At 37.2% G+C, this 6,454-nt stretch overlaps 1 long non-coding RNA gene across 1 annotated transcript; it reads right to left on the bottom strand.

Moving 5' to 3' along the window:
* Nucleotides 1-26: 26 nt before the first annotated feature.
* On the bottom strand, nucleotides 27-5,058 carry LOC108978635. Its single transcript, XR_001994127.1, has 3 exons — nucleotides 4,972-5,058; nucleotides 4,832-4,901; nucleotides 27-111 (listed from the first exon to the last, which is right to left on the bottom strand). It is a non-coding gene; the product is annotated as an uncharacterized LOC108978635 (long non-coding RNA).
* Between the last annotated feature and the right edge of the window lie 1,396 nt (nucleotides 5,059-6,454).

The raw sequence follows: 6,454 nt of genomic DNA, 5'->3' as shown, positions 1-6,454 counted from the left end.
TCTCGCGTGTGGGTGGTGTTGATGAGTGTAGAAGTGTGGTGAGTTGTGTTGTGTGGTGTATTGGTGTAGTGGCATTAGGGGGGGGCGGCTTATCTCATTTAGCCAAATATCCTGCAATATATTAGAAAATCTAATAAGCAGCAGAGTAATATACTTTTTTTTTTACTTAACGTTAATTATAAGAAAATAGACATAAAACAATTTACATATGTATTTATAAGTGACCTGGTCTACGAAAAGGGAGGTAACGTGCGAAAACTAGTTTTCTGGGAAACAGCTGTTAAAAATAAACAACTAGTTCGTCAGTTTCTCGTTATATCATTAATTGTTCTCCTTTCCAGAGGCTTCAAGGACGTCCAGTAAATATTGTTTTTGGTCGGAATATTATTATAGTTCGAGCCGAATAATTAAACAAATAGTCTTTGTGGGAGTTTTACCAACCACATCAGCGTAGGAATTCCAGAAGCCCAACCCAAAGTTCAACATAGTCGACAAATACAAAAACAAAAGCGCTAAATTAAAAAAAAGCGGTAAACGCTGTAAGTGCGACCCACAATTTTTTGTCTATATATAACATTAAGTGAAAAACCTTATTTGTTAAGAAAAAATTGTCAAAATTTGTCCCTAAGAACACTTAAGCTCAATTTATATGACACGCTTAGTTTGGCAAAAATTTGGATTGCACTATTTAACTATAATAAATAATCTTCGCGGGGGGCGGGGGGATTGAAAGCGCACATTAGCTTTTTCTTTTACACTTTACTGGTGCGTATATTAAATCAATTGTTCTGTTCTAATAATTGCCAATTGCAATCAGCGCTGCCATACTGATCAAATAAAAACAAAAAGACATCTAATTCAAACTTCATTATCCACCAAATGACAGGTTTCTAATATCCAGTAAAGAAATCATTAGAAATTAAAAACAGCTGAAATTCTTCGTGAAGTGACTCCGAGAAACATCCTCAGCTCATTAAGAGTAAATAAAATAAGATAATTTGAAAAAACTAACTCACTAATAAATGAGAGCCTTAAAATTTTGGAGGCGATGTGCAATCAGTTACATAAAGATAACATAGCGTCAAAAAAAAGAAACGAAGAACCAAAAACTAGTAAAAGCAAGCACTTGAGTATTGAAGAACTATTTCTAGTATGAATGTTGATCAAAAATACAAAACTGATGAAGATGAGCTACCTAAAGAAACTGAGTGAATACTCAAAAAGAAGCGCTCTTCATAAAAACTCAAATCTGATACTTCTCCAACAGTTATTAGCCCTTCGAAAAATAAAAATTAAGAGCAGGCGGCCAATAATGATACTCAAACCCACCGCTCACCTCCTATTATAATAAACGATATAAAGGAATTTAATAAATCACATTATAATATTACAGATCTAATAAGTAACAACTTTTTAATAAAGCTTTTGAGCAACGGCGCCTAAAAACTTAATGTCTTCGATGTAAATAATCATCGCACAATAACAAAATACTTATCTAATGAAAATATACCTTGGTTTAGCTAAGAGAGTAAATAGGCCAATAAAGGTATTGATAACAATTTACGCCACTCATCCCACCCATTCTTAGTACCGTTGTCAAAGTTGCGCCTAATTCAGCATATAAATTAATTCCACAGTGCCAAAAACTGAAGTATGTAAAATGTGGAGGCAAGCATCCTACTGTTAAATGCAGGAAAGCTAAAAAGATCCTGCTAAATGTTGTAACTGCGGCGATTCTCATCCTGCAAGCTACCGTGGTTGTATCGTCGCAAAAGAACTGCAACAACTTAGAGATAAAAATAATGGTAACTCAGTTGAGATAATGCCAATGCTCCGACGAAAAAACCCGTTGTGAACACAGGAGGATGGAGTCATGTGTAGAAGTTCACGCAAGTGAGGAAAGTTTTCTGATCGCCATTCACTTGGGAGTGGCCAGAAACGATTCTTTTACATATGACTCAAGCAGCTCTCGACTTCCGGTCCTTGACCAAGTATCCTCTGGGTAGCCTAAGAATATCCGTTTGAAGGCGAGCTAAAGTGAGAAGGCGAAACATTCATTGCATAGGGTTGTGCGCTGGGTTTGGGACCCRCCACGTAAAAAAACCACCCCAATGACAACGCTGTGAACACAGGATAAGTAAAATCCCTTCCTTCCGTTTCTAAAGTTTCATTTGCGCAAATGGCTAAGCAAGGTCATACAAATACAATTCAAAAAATTAGTCTGTTATTCCAAATATTGGATATACTAAATGAGCAAGGCAAACTATTTAAGTCTTTTAATCAGCGGCTCAACGTTCTTGAGTACCATCTACAATTTATTGATGAACAGTAACTCTTTGAGAATAATGCTATGGAACGCTAATGGTCTTTCTAAAAGTAAAAATGAATTAGACGTTATTCTACATGACAGAAATATTGACATATGTCTATTATCTGAAACCCATTTTACGAACCATTTATTTTTAGGATTTAAAAATTATTAATTACATCACACACCACACCCGCCAAACTCAGAATGAGGAGGGAGCGCGACAATTATCGAAAGCAATATTGAACACTGCGACGAAGATCCGATTTCGAGCTACAATAATTTCAGTTAAATTTCACAATCACCCATTGTATCTTATTGCTCTGTATAGTCCACCTATGCATAATATAAAAACAGATACGTATATGAATTTATTAAAAAATATGACGGAAGGTAGATCATCTTTGGTAACTTTAACGTAAAATACACTCATTGGGGATCTCGTTTAACTTCAAACAAAAGTCCTAAACTTCTTAAAGCTATACAAGTAGTTGGACGCAATTTTGTTTCTACAGGAAGACTCACTTATTGGCCTACAGATTGACAGAAATTGCCAGATCTTCTTGTCTTCTTTATAATCAGTAAACTACCGAAACTTACTTTATGTATTGAAGATTGCTCAGACCTAAGTTCTGACCATTCCACAANGCCAGATCTTCTTGTCTTCTTTATAATCAGTAAACTACCGAAACTTACTTTATGTATTGAAGATTGCTCAGACCTAAGTTCTGACCATTCCACAATGCTACTAACGCCCAGCCAACATTATGTAATAAACACACTAAACTAAACTATAGTGAAAAACGACGACCTAAAGCATTAGTTGCTCTCCTGTCTCTTATACACATCTAGATGTGTATAAGAGACAGGACCTAAGTTCTGACCATTCCACAATGCTACTAACGCCCAGCCAACATTATGTAATAAACACACTAATTGGTATAAACTGGCCAGATCTTCTTGTCTTCTTTATAATCAGTAAACTACCGAAACTTACTTTATGTATTGAAGATTGCTCAGACCTAAGTCTGTCTCTTATACACATCTAGATGTGTATAAGAGACAGCCATTCCACAATGCTACTAACGCCCAGCCAACATTATGTAATAAACACACTAATTGGTATAAATTTAAAAGTATAGTGAATAAAGTCGACCCAAAGCTTAAGCACATATCGACAGGTATTGATTTAGACTGTGAGGTTGAAGATTTCACAAGAATAATCACGTTGCGTGGAAGAGTACACCAAATACCCATGTGAATCTAAGTGGTGCCAAATACCCAAAACACATCTTAGAAAGTATCCATAGAAAGCGCAAGCTTCGACGAAAATGGCAACAAACTAGGTCCTCTGCTCTCAAAACTGAGATTAAAAAATCAACAGCGGAACTAACAACACAAATTAAACAGTTTAAAATTTGTTTCTTCAAAACTTATCTGGCTAAACTCACAGCTGATAAATCCACCGACTATTCACTCTGGAAAGTTGCAAGAAATATGAATAAACAAACAAAACATGTAGTACCATTAAAACTGAACGAACTGCATGGTCCAAAACGAATGAACAGAAAGCTACCGTATTCGCATTTGTCATTTGAGAAACACATATACGCCTAACGATGGGTATGAGATAAACTGTCAAATAGTTGGACATCTGCATTTCTCCTGTTACTATTAAAGAAATTAAAAATCTTATCGGGAACACAAGCCTCAAAAAAGTACCTGGGTACTATTTAATAACTGGAGAAATATCAATGAAAATGAATTTATCAAAGAATTGTATAAGAAAACTCGTAAATATTATAAACAGTGCTTTCTGCCTAAGATACGGGCCATCGCTTTGGATAGTATCTGAAGTCATAATGATACCCAAGCCGGGTAAGCTAGTACACGATGTTATATCATATCGACCAATTTAGCTGCTGTCAGCTTTGTCTAAAATCTTTGAGAATGTATTCATAAATAGGCTCAAACCAATAATCGCTCATAAACACCTTATATTAACACATCAATTTGGCTTACGCGACCACCATTCAACAATTGACCAGGTACACCGAAACGTTTGGCGGCCTTTTTGGACGTGTCTCAAGCTTTTGCCAAACTTTTACGGGTCTACTGCATTGAAAGATAGATACTTCCGCATTAAATAAAAGGATGCATACTCAAACTTGCTATCAATAGAAGCGGGTGTTCCCCATGGAAGCGTGTTGGGGTCAATGCGTTATTTGCTTTTTACCAGTGGTCTCCCATTTGTCTCTAGTTATATAAAAGCGACATTTGCGAATGATACAGCTTTGTTAGCAGCTGGAGAGTCAACTCAATTACTAAGTGGGCATCGAAGTGGCGCATCAAATTAAACGCAACCAAATCAATTCATGTCGACTTTACCTTGGAAAAGCCGGCATATTGTAAAATTTATATAAATAACATTCCTATACGCATTAGATGCTAAGTTACGCCGGAAACAATTGCCATCAATATTAACGAGAAATTTTTTTTTATAATTTGAAAAATACGACTCACATCCAGGGAGTTACATAATATTTACATGACTTTCAGCAAGAGCTCCAATGCAATGAGGAATAATCGGGAGCTAAAAAGAGAAAAGTAATAACTATTCGATTTTGTACATAGTATTTGTATTCATTTTAAACTTTACGCACCTTTATCTAGTTTTTAAGCACCTTATTTATTGCTTCACATGTTTCTATAACAATTTTTTCAATTGCTGGTTTAGCAATAACTGTCCACGCCACTCGCCAAAAATCGCAAAGTGACTGCTAACCGATGATATGGCGAAACAGGGTTTCATCTTTGTTCTTTTCTTCCTAATTAATGGTTCCACTATGTTTACTTAAAAGTTTATTTGGTCAAAATTGAACACCTTCGTTGCTACCAAAGGGCGGACTGCAACCATATGTACATTTATACCTTTTATATATTTTACATATTGAATGAGATAAGGTAAGAAATATGTAATTCTAAATATGTGTATAAAAACATACAGTCCACTATCTCAAATATATTGAACATACTATACAAGTTAACGCAACAAATATTTATTTCAACACTACAAGATTCATTGCAACAATGTCGCAAAATTAATTGCAACATTGCTAACGTTCAACAACATACAGAAATTTCTTTAAACAAACATCCGCGGCAACTCCCAGAATCGATCGATATTATTGCTGATTAACGAAAATAAACAATCATCCACTTCAATATATTGTAAATTCTGCTGACCATTCAACATCCGCTAAACTCTGCCGTTAAGAACGCCGACGCCGCAATAAAACAAAACTTAACTGGCGCCCTAGCAGGGATCAACGAGGCTAGAAAACCCAAAAAGTTGAACTTCGTTGGACATCGGTGGATTGCAAGTCTTGTAAGGCAAGCCCGCAGGACACCTTCTACTCCAGAGTAAGTTGCAGGATACCTAGTAGGGACAAGACAAACCAAACAGAAGAGATCCGGACTGCCAAGAAGGGCAGCCACACCAAAAAATAGCAATGCAAGTAGGTTATGTTAGGTTAGGTCAGATGGCTGATCATAGATCGCACGTAGACTAGATGTAGTCCTTTGGTTAGCCATTGAAAATAGAACTACCGTGTTCGGATTTAGGGATCGGCAAAACGCTAGTAGCCAATACAAATTTGCAAAGGCGCTTAATTTCTACGCCAGTTCGGTGGGATGTCTGTAGGTATGCGCACCCAAGTACCTAAGTCTTGAACTCCCAAAAGCGGGGCAGTAAAGAGGGAATTGCTGGCTAGTTTCTACCGCATCTTGTTCAACGCAGCTTCTACATGCTTCGTTCGGTATTATTCCTAGCTTTACAGCATGTATGCCAATAGGGCAGTGGTCTGTCAAGAGCCCCATCACTAACGAGAGGATGATTTTACTGAGGGCAAAGAGATCATTAGATCTCCTGCGATCTATATTAGGCTAAAAGGCTTTTGCGACCGCGCAGGTACCAATACTGGCAAAGCGCTGACCAAGCAGTCGCGAGACCCACCTGTCCAGCAGTAGAACCCAAGAGGACACAGGAGCACCGACCCGTTCCCATTCTACCGATAGCGACTCTAGGGTGTCTTTCCTTTCCAGCTCATCAGTTTTGCAGTTACCTGCGATTCCGCTGTGGCCAGG

The sequence above is a fragment of the Bactrocera latifrons genome, unplaced genomic scaffold (genome assembly GCF_001853355.1).
Source record: "Bactrocera latifrons isolate USDA-ARS-PBARC rearing strain unplaced genomic scaffold, ASM185335v1 scaffold_1249, whole genome shotgun sequence".
Classification (NCBI taxonomy): Eukaryota; Metazoa; Arthropoda; class Insecta; order Diptera; family Tephritidae; genus Bactrocera; species Bactrocera latifrons.
This window is presented reverse-complemented; position numbering and strand designations above follow the sequence as displayed.